Below are 16,258 nucleotides of genomic sequence, written 5' to 3' on the forward strand. Positions count from 1 at the left end.
AGAATATTTGTACAGAGGTTCTGAAAATGCCATCAACCCTCCAGGATGTGAGGAGGCTGGGACAACAGCAGGGAGATAAGCCTGGTCCCCTCAGGATCACACTAGTGAGTGAGGAGGAGAAATGGAAGGTTATTTGGCAGGCAAAAAACTTAGCAAGGAGCGAGGCATCTTGGAGTGTATTCATTCACCCAGAATGCACGGTAATGCAGAGGGAACAGCACAGGAAGCTCCTGCAGGGCTTGAAACAGAGAAGGGATGAGTCGAGGAGGAACGGGGAGAGGATAGTGGAAGCAAGTGTGTCAACAGCGCACCCTCCACCCGCTCTACCCCCCACCCGGGAGGAGGCGAGCACGGTGTAAACAATGACATACAGTGTACTTAGCAAATGCTGCAGCTTTTGAGAATGGGGGGGGGGGGTGTTGCTACTAAGAGCAGACACATTACCGAGAACAAATTCTGGCTCGAATGTTATGTACACTAATTCTGACATGTTTCTTGATAAGAGAGAGGAGTTTGAAACACTACTGAAGGTACACCAACCAGATATTGTAGGAGTTGTAGAACTGGGGCTGGATACTCAAAACACCTCATAAGTTACGTCTTTTAGCATGATACAGTACCATATATTGTCGAATCTTTACAGTACCGTAAATTTAGCATACTCAAAATTTAATTACAGTTCCGTAAGCCTTTCGTAAGTATTCATAACTCTAGTGTTTACCCTGTAAATTAAGTTCTCTTGTCGGAAGGTAGATGTCAGTGCAGGAGCTAGTTGGCCAATCAGCGCTCAGTTAACAAAATCATCAACCAATCACAAGAGAAGGAGAAATCAGCTGAGAGCGACGCACATAATATTATTTTGTAAACATGGAAGGAACACCAGCCAAGAAGAGACAGCCTAATTTCAGTGAGGCTGAAGTATACACTATTCTGGGCAAATTCAAATAAATTGGTTATTGATAACATAGCTTTGCCGAACCTAAATGACAAATCACTTCTCTTAAATTACTCATTTAGCCTAGACCCTGGTGTTTTCCTTTCAATGTTGGGGACATTTGGTCTGAATTGTCTTCAAGTTCATACAAAAAACAATAATTTAAAACCTGAAATTATATCGGATTAGCCGTAAATTTTCTTAAATTAATACTCTACCTATGATAATGTTGAAAGTCTGGAACTAGGCCTAAGGTAGCTGCTAGACAAAGTGTCTCACTGACGGCCTGACACTCACCAAAAAACCATGTACACATTCTCTAACCTAACCTAACATACCATAACATAACATAACCAAACCAAACCTCTCTAACCTATAACCTATTGGTATAATTTCTTATTTAAATAATCCTCATGTTTTAACTAAATTAAGTAGGCCCCACGTTTAAACATTTATTTGTCTAAGACTGAAAAAGAGTTATATAGGCCCCTATTAATCAAGTTAATTGCAATCCACATGTTACGCCTAATATCGTTTAATTTTGGCTAGCCTATGGAAATTTATAGCCTTTCATGTTATCATAAGCCATATACATAAGAAAATAGGCTAAGACTATTGGTTGAATATTAGAAAAACAGGTGAAGTCTTGGCAGGAATGTTCACTTCACCTCATATTGGCTTTCATTACTGAGGGATATTTACGGCTATACAACATTAATAAGTTCTATCTGCAAGTTCACTCAGTCATAAAACATATTTTTACCCTAAGTGTGAACAATACAAACCTTCTGTTTTGGTAAAAAATACTTTATAATTTGTAAGAAGACAAAAGATGCGTCTCTTCCAAACTGAGACAAATACAAACACTCAAGCCGCTTATTATGGCAACAAAAAAGTTACGAAAAAGACAAAGTGAAATATTATATTTCAGTATGTTGGTGTACAAAATATTTTCTTCATTATTCTATGATAAACCAAGTCAACATTACAACATATATTATTATTATTTTTTATACAATAGGGAATTAGTCACTACTACATCCGGGTTGAGAGTGTTACACAACCTCAGGAGCTGGTGTAAGTTACGCACTTTAACTTGCGGAGTTCGATGTCAAATATTTGTTTTGAGTATACCATCTGTGTTTTGAGTATGCCAATCTGAGACTGTATGTCCAGTTACGGGGTACACAACGACATACATCCCCATAAATGTTTTTGAGTATCCGGCCCCTGTTAGTACAAGAACAGGAGAATTGACCCAGAGGAATGCGAGTTCAGTATAGCTGGATATGACTCATTTACGATCCTTTCTCAAAAAACTTGCAAGAGGGGTGTGGTTATCTATGCTAGGCAAGACCTTAGAGTCAGCCAGGTGAGAGTACAGGGAGAGGATGTTTTTGAAGAGTCCAAATGGTGTAAAATTAAATTACTTATCGTCAGGTGTATCTACAGATCCCCAAACTGTGGCCCACTAAATCAAAGGAACTTAAGAGCCTTAATAGACACTGCAGCAATGCTCAACCCTAGCCACCTCCATATCATGTGTACTTTAACTATGGCGACACAGACTGGAAAAACGAGTTCACCCGAAATGACTTGAATAACCCTGTTACTCTTTTTTTAGAAACTCTGAGAGATAATTTTCTGTTCCATCATGTTAGAGACCCGATACATTACAGAGGGGAGCAAACACCCAAGCCACTAGACCTCATCATAACAAATGAGGAGGGTATGGTGGCCAAACTGGAACATCTTGCCCCAGTTGGCACCAGTCACCACATATTGTCATTCAGATTTAACTGTTACCTAGTTCAAGATAAGGCCAGGCCAAGGTGCAAATATTACAAGGGAAATTACAATGGGATGAGGGAAGAGATGAGGGGAATCCACTGGCCCAACTCATTGAGGCACAAGAACACATACACTACGCTGAATATCATAACTAGTAAAGTGACCCATTTGATCTATAAATATATACCCAAGACCAAACCCAGTGCCTCTAGGAATATGAGGGGGTCCCTACACATGAACCATGAGGCGGTCGATAAAGTTAAGAAGAAAACTCAGAATTCAAGACGTAGGTTGGGTCAAGCGATGAGCAGGACAGGAGGATGTATGCAAGAGCCAGAAAACAAGCAAAGGTAGGTGTAGAAGGGCTGAAAAGGAGTTCCAGAGGCTGGTTGCAAGTGAGGTCAAGACAAATCCAAAGGCGTTTTACCGCTATGCAAAGTCGAAATTAAAAATGCGAGTAGGAGTATCAGACCTGAGGCTTGAAGATGGTAGTTACGCAGATTCTGACTAGGATAAAGCCGAGACATTGAACAGCTTCTTTTCCTCGGTGTTCACAGGAGAGGATGCGATTAACCTTCCTGCGTTTGGTGACAAACGGTTCGACACAGCAGTGACCCACATTATGTTCACAGAAGAGGGTATTAGAAATAAACTGTCAAAGCTGAAGGTCCATAAGAGTCCTGGCCCTGACATTGTGCATCCCAGAGTGCTAAGAGAGTTGTGCAACAAGCTTGCCGAGCCCCTAAAGATCCTGTTTTGTAAATGCCTGGATGAACAAAAGGTCCCCAGTGATTGGAAAGTGGTTTATGCGAGTCCTATACTCAAGAAGGGTGATCGTCACTCCACGAACAACTATAGAGGGGTGAGCCTGACCAGCATAATATGTAAAATACTTGAGAGTACTATCAGAGATGCCGTAATGGAACAGCTACTACAAAACAACCTTGTAGAGGATTGCCAACATGGTTTTATGCCGGGGCATTCCTGCTTAACACAATTGCTCAAAGTATTGGATATTTGGACCCATATTCTGGAACAGGGTGGTAATATCGATAACATATACCTAGATTTTGCCAAGGCTTTCAACAGTGTACCCCATGAAAGGCTGAAAATCAAACTGGAAGGGTACGGTATTTGGGGAAATATCCTAGCGTGGATAGAAGACTTTCTATATGACTGCAAGCAGCGTGTGGTGATTAATGGCACTAAATCATTATCTGTACCTGTCACAAAAGGGGTACCACAGGGCAGTGCTAATTACTTATCAACTATTGGTTTCCAAGGAATGATTTAGGCATTTATGTGTTATTCTGAAAGTACTTATTGTATCTCCCTGTGAATGGTGTTAGGCACAGTTTCAGTCATTGAGAGAGCACAAATACAAAATAAAAGTCTCTGTGGCAGTGGTGCCTTAACAGCTTGCTTGCCAATTTGTATTCACTCTAAGTATTTACAACCTGTTCCGCAGTCACTGATGACACTATCAACTGATTTAACTAAAGGCACAGTACTACACTCCCTGGTTGACCTTTGGGTGGCTAATCACAGCAGTGACCACAACTCCGTAAAAAAAAAAAAATTGTCTTATGACAAAGATTTTGTGGTTGTAGGCCTCTTGACCTGGGCTGTACCTCCAACTCAGTGGAGATTGAGTTTTAAAAAATACAATCGCATCTAGCATTAAAAAATCCTTTATCGGTTTGCACATCACTAAGACGATTCCGATGATCTTATGTAATTACTGTCAAATTGCTGCTGCTCATCAACGAAGGCCCGAGTTTTAATCAGGCTAACTACAGTCCTAGAATCAGCTTCCTGATCCATACTAAATAAATTAGGACAACTCATCCTTGACCAATGTTGTATCTTATGTCACCAATCAGATACATTTTTACATCTTAATTTATAAGAAATATTCAACATACCTTTGAGATTCCATCACCTTGAATCACACAATCAGATACAACCTTGCATCTTAACTTAGGAGAAATATTCAACATACTTTACATTTGAGACTACAGACCAGAGAGCTAAAACGTGAAGACATCTTGGTGCACAAGTGACGGCTTCTGCCCAGCCAACACCAGTAATGGTTGTCATGCTCGACCTTATGCCTCCTTCCAACCTGTTGAGAGAAGAGATGGTGACTTTCAACTTTTAATGATCTCATTATGTATCTAAGTTAGGTTAGTTTAGGGTTTGTTTTTTTTGCATGTGTGTGTGTGAGAAAGATAAACAAAGAGAGAGAGAGCATCAAAATACCCAAAACATGATATAAGCAACACATACAGCATCAACTGTGCACGACCCAAGACACTCAGCATGATATGTGATACCTGGAAGTACACCATTTCACACACAGGAGGTGGATGATTGATGGGATGATATGGCACATGACACAGTAACAATCATACACACAGTAGATTACTCACAGTGCCTGACTCACTACTAATCATACTGTGCTCGACTCACTATCACTCATACAGCGCTCGACTCACTATCACTCATACAGCTCTTGACTAACCACTAATCATACTGTGCTCGACTCATACAGCACATTACTCATTACCAATCATACCTGGTAAAAAAACACAGGTGGTGTTGTCACGACCACGGTCTTACACGTCAGTTAGCACCAAAATCAAATGATTCATATTACGCTCAATAGCCCACAAAACATATAACTCGGCTTTCGTTGAGTCCTCCATCTGAGGAGTCCGTTTTCTTATCACTTCAAGACACCTCAGTCCTCCGTTATCCCATTTTCTCTGACTTATTGAAACCAACCTCTCTATAAAATGAATTTGAGTGTGAGAGAGAACACCCTTGTTTTGAGTCAACCTAGATATGTCTGTTTACAGAAGGGAACATTCAAGATCCATTGTGAGTGGGGTAGAACGCCTCAACTGTCCTTATCGTTAGTAAAACGTGTCGAGTGAGTGTCGAGTTTGCCAGCTAGTGGCGTATTTTATGTCGTCCGTGGGGGTATCCATGAGTTTCTGATCGCGCCTGAAGTTATATCATTTTGTCGCCCCGACATCAGAGAATCTGATGTTTATAGTTTAGTTAGTGGCAGTTGTCTATTTGAGAAAGTCATTAATTTCCTGAACTATTCTGTCAACTGGTATAATCTCCAAGATGTAGCGCCTCCCCGTGAATAGCTCCTTGTTCGCCTCAGGCCTTTGCTTGCAGAATTAATGTTATCGACGTGTATAATCCACCTTTTCCTGGCAAGCTCAACCTCTGATTAGATTATATGAATAGACATAGGAAATTACCCTGATCAAGAACACTGGAGTTCATAACTAAGTTTACAGTGATCCAAAATGGTAGAGAAGTTATGTTGTTGGTAAGATCGACCCTTCTGGTATGAATACGGAGGCCCAAGCTGCCCCACTGGTGCACGTATATACCTCTACACGAGGGAGAATCACGCATTTGTGACTCTTCCTCAACGTCTCTCCAGGTATGTTAACGTGTGTTCCCCGCCGCCTATTAATTCAGTTTAACTTGGTCAATTTTGTGAATATCAGTGTTCAGGTGTTAACATAGTGAATTCTGTGCCAATTAAGTCAAGTAACGTAGAGATTTAGATATCGTCTGAACCGTTGCCAGACGTATGTTTTGTATAGTTGAAGTTAGGCATTTAGGCATTCGTGACTCTTCCTCAACGTCTCTCCAGTGTGTTGAGCTGAATACTCATCGGCTAACGTGGGTCGGTAACCGGGTTGGACGATGCCGTTAATTCGACAGGATTAAACTGGGAAGTCCGTTTCCTGCAAATCAGGCACCAGCTCCCTGGGCGTGTGTCTGTCTACAACCGACCCCTAACAGCGATCTTCATTTGTTGTAGAGACCAGCGTTACCCTGGAGCACTCCTCACAGTTACATGGGCCTAAGTATTATTGTATCTTGTTTGGGGGATAACTAGCCGAAATATAGTATCCCAGGTTAAGTATTGAACCACTGAATGAGAGTTAAAAGTGCCATGTTGTTCCTTGAGAATTAACAGGAGGTATTGTATGTTGCGATAATTGTGGAGTTGTCCAGTGTGCTATGTATTCATCGGTAGTGACCATGAAATGATAATCTGAGAGTATAATGATATAACCAAGAAGTGAAGAGTTAATTTGCTACTTGGTAAGGTAAGACCTGAGGGTCCAGTGATATCTGGTGTATACCCAGTACTGAATATCATTTGGCAGAGTGATAATACCACAATTGTCGATTGAAGTAATAAGTATTTGGAGGTATTTAATGAGGTAATAAGTTCTTGAAGTGTTTGATGACTTAATAAATAAATTGCAGTTCTGTTTTGTCTGAGTGAATCTAAGATGCATCTTATCCAATCACTGTGTTAATAAATATTGAATTAGTAATCTACGAGTATCACCACTTTATCCTTTCCCACATTGGTTCTCAGAAAATAACTAACTCACAAGCCTAGAAGCTCGCTACCTAACAGTTAACTAAGATATGTTATATTATAGAAAAATCCTGGGTGGTGGCAGGTCTACCGTTGTAAGTATAATAAGTGTGGTAATAAGAAAGACATGGTTTCCCAGGTTAATCCATGGTTTAGAATATAACTAGAACAAAATAAATGGAAGAGATTATAATATATGAAAGAAAATGAAAAGAAAGAACATTGACTTGGAAAATATAAGCAAGAGAAGCATAAGAGTTACTTATATAAGAATATATAAGAATAAGTATATATGTAAAGAATTGAAGAAGGATAAGTATATAAAACAGGATACTCATTGGAAAGAATGCTACAACGAACATATAAGTATATGAATAAATAGAATACTAACAGAAAAGAATATCTGAATGGTAAATTATTAAAAGAGAAAACTCGGCCCGTTACACCTGAACCTGGCTGATGCCAAGTCTGAGGGCCAGGTTTCTCCCTCAAGAGGATCCTGACTCCTGGAACCACTGGACAAACAAGCATGCTGGTCCAAAAACATCCTTCCCAGAATAGACTTCTTACCCCGTCCTAAAGGTCGGGGAAAGATGGTCAGATTCAGTTGATTCCAGTTGATAGGTGACTCTCTTTATGGTTGAGTTCTGAAGAAGTGAAACCTAAACCTAGGATGTGGAAGAAATTAAAAAAATAATCCAGTGCAGATTAAGTGGCACATATCCTTCCTTTGCTTGTATAAAACTTCAGTCTATCCTAAGGTGTTTCCTCACTCTTCTTCTGCTACAGTACAGTAAAGTCTTATGTTCTAGTCAAGTTTCTCCCACATATACATTACTTGAGAATAGTTTTAATTCATATCACCAGCCTTCCCACCCTCACTGTAATACTCTTCAATTATGTCTCCAGCAGTCTTCCCTCTCAATTAACTTTAGTCCAATCTTCCCTCACTCTGACCATAACATAGCATACAGCTCACAGGTGGGGAAAGTTGATAATCTCCCAGTAATTTAAACAGATGCAAAGAAAAATATCTAAACCAATTCTATCAGGCATTTGTATATTTAAACCAGCATATACTGTATAGTGAAAGGTTCTGCTCTTCCTGTAGCCACATAGGATCTTGGGGTAGGTAGGCAAGCCCAGGATAAAGGAGCTTACTGGTAAGGTTAACCTACCATAAGCGCGTACTGCACCAGGTACTATCATTCACTGTAAATGACCCATGGAAATGCATAAATTGTAACCCCTCAAAAATATTATGCATGTATAGTTTGACCCCAATTTTTTACATAAAAATTTGATCATTAAGACTTGAACTATACTTTAAGATACAGTAAACGGTAATTTCATGAAGTTACTTTGTGATTTTATCTCTTACATAATTATTGAAGTAATATCCTCACTGTAGTAAAGTTATTAACACCACAGTGTTAACTCTCACTACTGTGTCATGGGAAAATAGGCAGACGTTCTGGAACGTCACCCAGGGCTTAAGGGTTAAGACATTTTGGGTTAGTATTTTCATTATAGAAAAGTATCTCGGCTTTTATAATGGAAGTCTATGGGAAAATTTATCTGATTTACTAAAGGTTTTTCAGGAACAGAACTCTCTTATAAACTGGGGAATGCCTGTAGAACCATCCTAATATTCAAAGTACCAGAAAATAGTAATTAATTACTATCTAGTCCTTTAGGTCCAGTTAACTTCAGATCTCCTTCACTTGCACGTCCAGCCCACTTTAGTCTAGTTCACATCAGGTCCAGCTCAATTCAGATCCACTTTAAACAGTGATGGAGAAAGTACCTGGAAGTATTACTTAAAATAAAGTACAGTACTACACTGTTGCTTTGTACAAATTAAAATTTGTATAAAGTAGCTTTCTTCAAAACTACTTAAAAACAAAACAAAAGTTAAATTAATTGAAGTGAAACACACAAGTAGAAAAAGTAAAAAAGAAAGTAGTATTTGTAAGGTATCAAAATTGATAAACAATGATTTATGCAAAGCTTAAAGTTATTAATATAATTAAGAGAGAAAATATGAGACTGAGCGGCATTATGTATTTACAATCAACTTTGGGTTAAATTTTTTTTTTTTTCTGTAATAACTAATCTTCACGTTTCTTGTGGCACTCCTGAGCTGGAATATCAGTTCAGCACAGGTGTTAAAATGATTTTATTCTTTTACTTTATATACAGGTAACTCGTTTTACGTGCGTTTGATTTAAGCGTTTTTGGAACAACGCGATTGTTCAGTTAATACCAAAAGCTAATTTAAACGCACCTATTTTTTAAATAACGCGCTCAAGACAGTTTAAATTTGCATCGTGTATTCACCTGGTCGTCTGGCAGTGGAGTCGCGTGTGATGCCTGGTGAGGTACTTGTAAGTTATGACTATAAAGTTGCAGTCATATCAACATCAACAATTTTATATTATTAATAATAATAATTATAATAATGTAATAATAAAGATAATTACTTCTAATGGTGAAGATAATGAAGTATTCTGTACAAAAACTTTGACCACGTCCAGCAAGCTTCCCGGGTATCACTTTCTCAGTTCACACCAGCACTATTACTTCTCTGTGCTCCAATTTGCATTGTGTTTATCACGTACCTTTTTAGTGTTAAATGCCGTTTCCCCCATTGACCATGTCTGTAAAACACCCATCTGCCTCTGGGACGCCTAAAGCTAAAAAGGCACGAAAAACAATCACAATGGACGTGAAATTAAATGTGATCACCGGCCTTCAGAGAGGAGTATGTGTGTGTTGGCAGCATGCTTGGTTTAAGTGAGAGCACTGTTCGTACCCTGTGTGGTATATGATGGTTCCCTTAACCTGTGCCATTTACATGTATGCTTATGGGAAATTTATGTTTAATTTAAGAAGTTTTTAATTAAGCGGTGGTTTTCAAGAACGTGACCCCCGCGTAAAGCGAGAGGTGGGTGTACTCTAAACATAAATACTTTGACACTATATACAAACACAAAAAGACCAAGTTAGGGACTTAATTACAGGTACTCCACCGATTTTCCGGCAACGGATGGTCCGGCACCTCTTTTAACCAGGACAAAATTCCCTTGACCTCCAGATTAGTTTACTGGGCTGCCCACAGATGGCATTACGTGTTAACCGCGCTCGCTTTGTTTATTCTGCAGTTGCTGGTGGTAGCTTCTTGATTTTGTGTAATTCTCAGCTTGTTTTGGACATATTTAACCCCAGCTATGGCTTCAAAGGCAAGTACAAGTGTCAGTGGTGGTGTAAAGAGTAAACACCAGTCCACATCGATACAAGATAAGGTGGAACTCTTGAGAAAACTCGACCGTAGCGTTTCGGTGTGACGGGTGTGTGATCAGTATGGTATTGGTTCGTCAACTGTGTGTGATATAAAGAAGCAAAGAGAAAAAGTAACGAGATTCTATGCAGAAAGTGATTCCAAGAAGCAAGTGTGCATTAGAAAAACATTGAAAGACAGTAAGAGTACTGAACATGATAGAGTGATGAGTTTCTAGCAGCCATGGTGCTTTAAAAATACCGGGGGGAAGGGGTGTATACCAAGTGGTTCAAAGGTGTATTGCTTAATTATTATATATGACCTCTGTTAATCCGGCAAAACGGATGGTCCGGAAAGGCTCAGGAACCAAAGGTGCCGGAAAATTGGTGGTGTACCTGTATTACTAGTGTAGAGGATAAAGAACAAGATACAGTAAACTAAAGCAATAAATGAGACAACTCCAACAATCAGTGCAGGAAGTATTAAATAACTTACAAGAAATAGTTACACAGTGATAACGTGGCACCTGGGGCTGACTAACATAACATGTCACGAGAACAATTGCAAATAAACAAACACAATGACAATCGCATTATAAAGAACCTGAGGTGGAGGAGGGAAGGAGAGACAGTGAGAAATATGGGACTTCATACTGTATAGGAGTTGCACATCACAAGTGTAGCTTTAAGTAATACTAGTAACCCCGAGAGAACAAAATCCTGAATGAAACAAGAATGACACAAGTCTAGTTAATAAGACTGGACTTAAATGCATAGGTGGATACAGAACAGGCAGACATCCTGGGGTTGAGAAGATGTGTTTACCAGGTTATCACTCACCATCCAGAAAGGACAGGTGGTGGTGTACTACTGTGTCATGGAGCACCTGACAATAACCAGTAATGATGAGCGAATGAAACTAAATCGTCCAAATTTACTTTTGGTGTGAACTAATAGCAGAGAACAAAAAGCAAGGTGACAGTAGGTGTGTGTTATAAGGCTGACTCAACCTCACAGGGAGAAGTGGCAGACTCCAATGTCATCCAGAACAGACAGTAGACTGGGTGACTCTTACCATACAAGCTGAGGAGCATACCTTGACCTTCAAGACACAACACATGAAGGAACCTACTAGAGAAAAAACATTCTGGATATACTCTTGACAACATAGGTAGCAATGGTGGACAAAGTCCACATCAGGGAAAAACTAACTCTGGCCAACAACCACCTGACCCTTGCTTTATGTCAACTCACTATATACACAAATTCTTGAGAAAATTCTGAAGGACACAATCTTCCAACACCTGACCGAGTAGTCTGATCAATGTATCACACGGTTCCATAGAGAATATCCTGTTTGACACACTTATTCAATTTCCTAGAAATGGTAACACATTACATGGACCAAGGTCTACCGTGGATGAGTAGTACAGTCACTGTCAAAATTTTGATACCCGTGGTGAAACGGAGTCTCTGAACTGACTTATCCTGACTGTTTTCTGATGCAAGTGTGCTGTTTTATCTTATTTGGGGTCAAGCAAACCTTTGATCTCAGGCGTAATACGTGGACTTATCTAGGGCACTTGACAAAGTCCCACATTCACAGGTAGTCTCTAAAATCCAGCCACATAGAATCATAGGCCAAATTTTGAAGTGCATTAACAACAGGTTCAATGACAAGACACAAAGGGTGGTCACAAATGGGGTACATTCAGAATGGAAAACATTTCTCAGTAGTATAGCACAAAGTTTTATTCTTGAATCCAACCTGTTGAGATCTACATAAATGACAGATGAAATTATATCAAGACATATTGTTAGGTTTGTGGATGACATGAAGATATTTGGGAAGATTGCAAGACAAGACGATGTAGCAACCATGCAAAAAGATCTGCACAAGCTGTTCAAATGGTCTTTAGACTAGCAAAAGACCTTTAACAACACAAAATGCAAGACTCTGCATGTAGGATGCAACAACCTAAATCACCACCATTCTGTTAGTAACACTTTCCTGGATACTGTCGATAAGGAGAAAGATATTGGTGTTGTCATAGATCAGTCACTGATGGAGGCAGAACAAGTGGAGGCAATAGTGACAAAAAAAAAAAAATCAAGATTTGGGAATTATAAAGCATAGCCTTCAAATACAAAGATATGAAAATGCTCCTTTAACTGTACAGATCTCAAGTATGTCCCAGTCTGGATTACTGAATACAGGGCATGTAAACACTACCTTCAAAAAGACCCAACATCATTAGAAAAGGTGCAACATGGTGACTAAAATAATTCCTGAACTATGTCATCTCGGTTATCCAAATAAACTGAGGGCCTGAGGACTAACAACCCTTCAGACAAGACACAATAAGGCACAACTCATACACATTCAAAATTTTAAAAGGGATGGAAAACATGAATCCCGGCCATTCTTTTTAGATTTCACGCACCAATACAATGGAGCATGACTCTAAGCTTACAAAATTATCATGCAGAATGACAACGAAATGTTTCTTCACACAGAGACTAGTAAACCAATCAGCAGGAACAGACAGTACTGTGCTTTAAAATAGCCCTAGACAAGACTATCAACAACAAAGGAGGAATCCTACAGAGACCTTTCCTCACCATTCTCGGTCCAGAACTGTTTTTGTTGTACATAATCGACATAGTCCACGCCAGCACACTCATAAAATACAACTTATTTGCAGACGATAGTAATTTCTATGCCAGCAACTCAGACCTCCATTCCTTGATGAGAACTATGAACACTGATTTGACTAAAGTCAGGACCTGGGTAATATGTAATAAACTGACCTTAAACCTTGAGAAAACCCACTATACGATCTTTCACAGGAGGAAAAACTTACCCCCAGACTTGGACCCCCTGTACCTTGGTAATACAGTCCTCAAACGCGAACAAAATACTAAATTCCTCGGAGTTATTGTTGATGAGAAAATTAACTGGAGAAACCACATAAGCCATTCACAGTAAAGTCAATAAACAGTGCGGTTTCATGTATCACACTCGACAGTCACTCACTCTCACAGCAATGAAAGAAATCTATCATGATCTTGTTTACCAACACCTGATACACTGTCACACACTATAGGGGGTTTCTGGCTCTTCAAAAACACAATCTCTGGTTACTGCACAAAAGAGAGTTGTACGGACAATGACCTACTTGAAAAAACAGATCACACAAACGAAAAATTTGCTAAATTGAAAATGTTAAAATTCAAAGATATTAACACCTACTGCTGTGCCCTCTTTGTTTAAAAATCTATCAATCACTTGCTTGACAGTAATTACTTCCAGTTCCGGAATAAACAGAGATACAACTTAAGGCACCCAGAGCTACTAAGACCACCCCCCATGCGCTCCTCTCAGTCCCAGACCTCCATAAAATATCACGGTGTGAAAGAACTTACCCCCACCCATTCGAGCAAAGACTACACTCCCTTCCTTTAAATCATCTCTTAAAAAATATATACAATATTGTCAAAGTAATAATATTTCTTGTAATACCTACTACAGCTCCTCCCCGACTTACGACCTGCCTCAGTCGTTCCAAAATGTTGTCAAATTACGTTTTTTCAAGTCCCAACATCAGTACACAGGCAAAATTTTTGTTTGTAATTCACTTTAAAATGACTGGCAAGCTCATTTGAGTTTTGTGGTGTTGAGAAGAGAATGAGACACCCATTTTAGATTTTCTATGTACAGTCGGCCCTTAACATTCGCGGGGGTTAGGTAACAGAGATACCCGTGAATGTTAAAAATCCGTATACTATTGCTGCCCCCCCTAAATAATCCCTGGCCCCCCATGTCCTTATTTACCGTATATACCTGTGTGTAGTTCGAGTTTTTAAGACCAAATTATTTGGCAAAAATTGGGGGTCGACCTCTAAACGGGTAATAGTTTCGTTAGGTTGAAAAATATTTACCAGTAACTACCAGTAAACAATGGAAATGATGCACCAACACACCACCAGCTGTGAGTGTCGGTACAGTTGCCAGGGCAGATCTCTTGCGAGCCCAAAGTAGCCAAATCCATGGTATGGTAGCACAGGACGATGTAAAACAAAGTATTCATTTATTAAAGTTAATTTATAGATACTGGACATAAATTTTTGTTCATTACATTTGAAACATCAATCTTTGTTAATTAAATTTGAACCAAGAGAAAACTACGATACTGGATTTTCATTAAAATATTACATCACAAGTATATTTTACCTTAACTGTTGTATTACAATAATATTCTATCCTAATTGATTTGAATAAATACTACGATACCATATTTCTGAATATTTTCATTAAAATCCATCCAAATCATTTTCCTTGCCATCGGCAGCACCAAACAGCTTCTCCCAGTCCTCTCCTTGAACAGGGCTAGAGGGTACGTGTTTTTCGAATCGTTTTCAATTAAAAAAATGTTACATCACACGTATATTTTACCTAAACTGCGCCTGAATGAATATATTCTTGGAAATAAATAGTAATTTTGCTGAAACGTGATGTATTTCAATGTAAAATAGGATAAAATACATGACGAAAACAAAAGACTTCACCTAACCTTCCGATGTTCAAGAGATGTTACTCGTTTTTGGTTAAAATTCTGTTATATTACAATGATATTCTATTCATACTGTGCTTGATATAATACATTCACGGAAATGTAATATTTTTGTTGAAATGACGTACGTATTAAAGTGGAAAGTGGGATCAAATCGTGACGAAAACAATGACTCGCTTTCTTTCGTTCAAAAGATGTTACCGTAATCACTTTTCGAATGGTTTAGTTAAAAAACTGTTGTATTACAATAATATTCCCTCCTAATTGACTTGAATAAATACTTGAATGGAAATATACAATATTTTTGTTGAAACTACCCGCGTTTCAGTGTAAAGTGTTGTAATAATAAATGGTAAACAAATTGCCTTGGGCATCCGGATTTTTGGACTTTTACTGTACTGTACACTGTATTGTTTACTGTAAGGACCGATGTTCACTTCAATAAATGAAATGGTAAGTTTGCTAGTATTTTTGTCCACTTATATTATTATTTATACACTATTATTTAAGGTTATGTGTAAAGGAAATGCATTAATGCTTAAAGGTACATTTATTCAACATATGCTAATAATAGTTAGAAAAATTACGTAACCATCACGGTATCGACGGTTTCTTTATCGACGGCCGTTTACAGAACGTAACCCCCGTCGATAAAGAGGGAGTACTGTACTACTGTTATTTTACCCTTCTACTTTTATGTTTCACTTCAGTTAATTAAACTACAGCCTGTATTACTAAAGTAGTTTTGAAGAAGATTACAGGGGGTCCCCAGGTTACGAACGGGTTCCATTCCTGACGACATTCTGAGTCGGATTTGTAAGTCGGAATGCATGCTAGGAGCATACCGTACTTACAGAACAATGTTTAAAATCTCACTATATCATAGCCAAAGTCCTTATATACATCTAAAATCATTTAATTTAAGAAAAAAAAAAGAAATGAATTGACAATACAGTAAATGAAAGTAAAAAATGTTATCTGATGAAGTATTGTAAATTTCAAGTTTAACACCGTTCATATCGGAGGGTGTTCATAAGTCGGGGACTCCGTGTACTAATACAAGTTTTAATTTTTACATAGTAACAGTGCAGTACTTTATCTTAAGTAATATTTTCATATACTTTCTCCCCCAAAACATTCTAGCCATCAGTGCAATAAGTGATTACCATACAGTGCTCGATAGTGCACCCCAAGGAAAAGTCAGACAGTGGGCACTTTATCGGTCAACTTTAAAGTGCCAGTGACAAGGACCAC

The 16,258-nt window shown here is 38.7% G+C and overlaps 1 long non-coding RNA gene across 1 annotated transcript; it reads right to left on the reverse strand.

Moving 5' to 3' along the window:
- Positions 1-4,293: 4,293 nt before the first annotated feature.
- Positions 4,294-13,161, reverse strand: LOC121868157. The gene is made up of 2 exons (XR_006089333.1): positions 7,722-13,161; positions 4,294-4,850 (listed from the first exon to the last, which is right to left on the reverse strand). It is a non-coding gene; the product is annotated as an uncharacterized LOC121868157 (long non-coding RNA).
- Positions 13,162-16,258: the final 3,097 nt, after the last annotated feature.

Source organism: Homarus americanus, unplaced genomic scaffold (assembly GCF_018991925.1).
Source record: "Homarus americanus isolate GMGI-L3 unplaced genomic scaffold, GMGI_Hamer_2.0 scaffold52723, whole genome shotgun sequence".
In the NCBI taxonomy this organism is placed as follows: Eukaryota; Metazoa; Arthropoda; class Malacostraca; order Decapoda; family Nephropidae; genus Homarus; species Homarus americanus.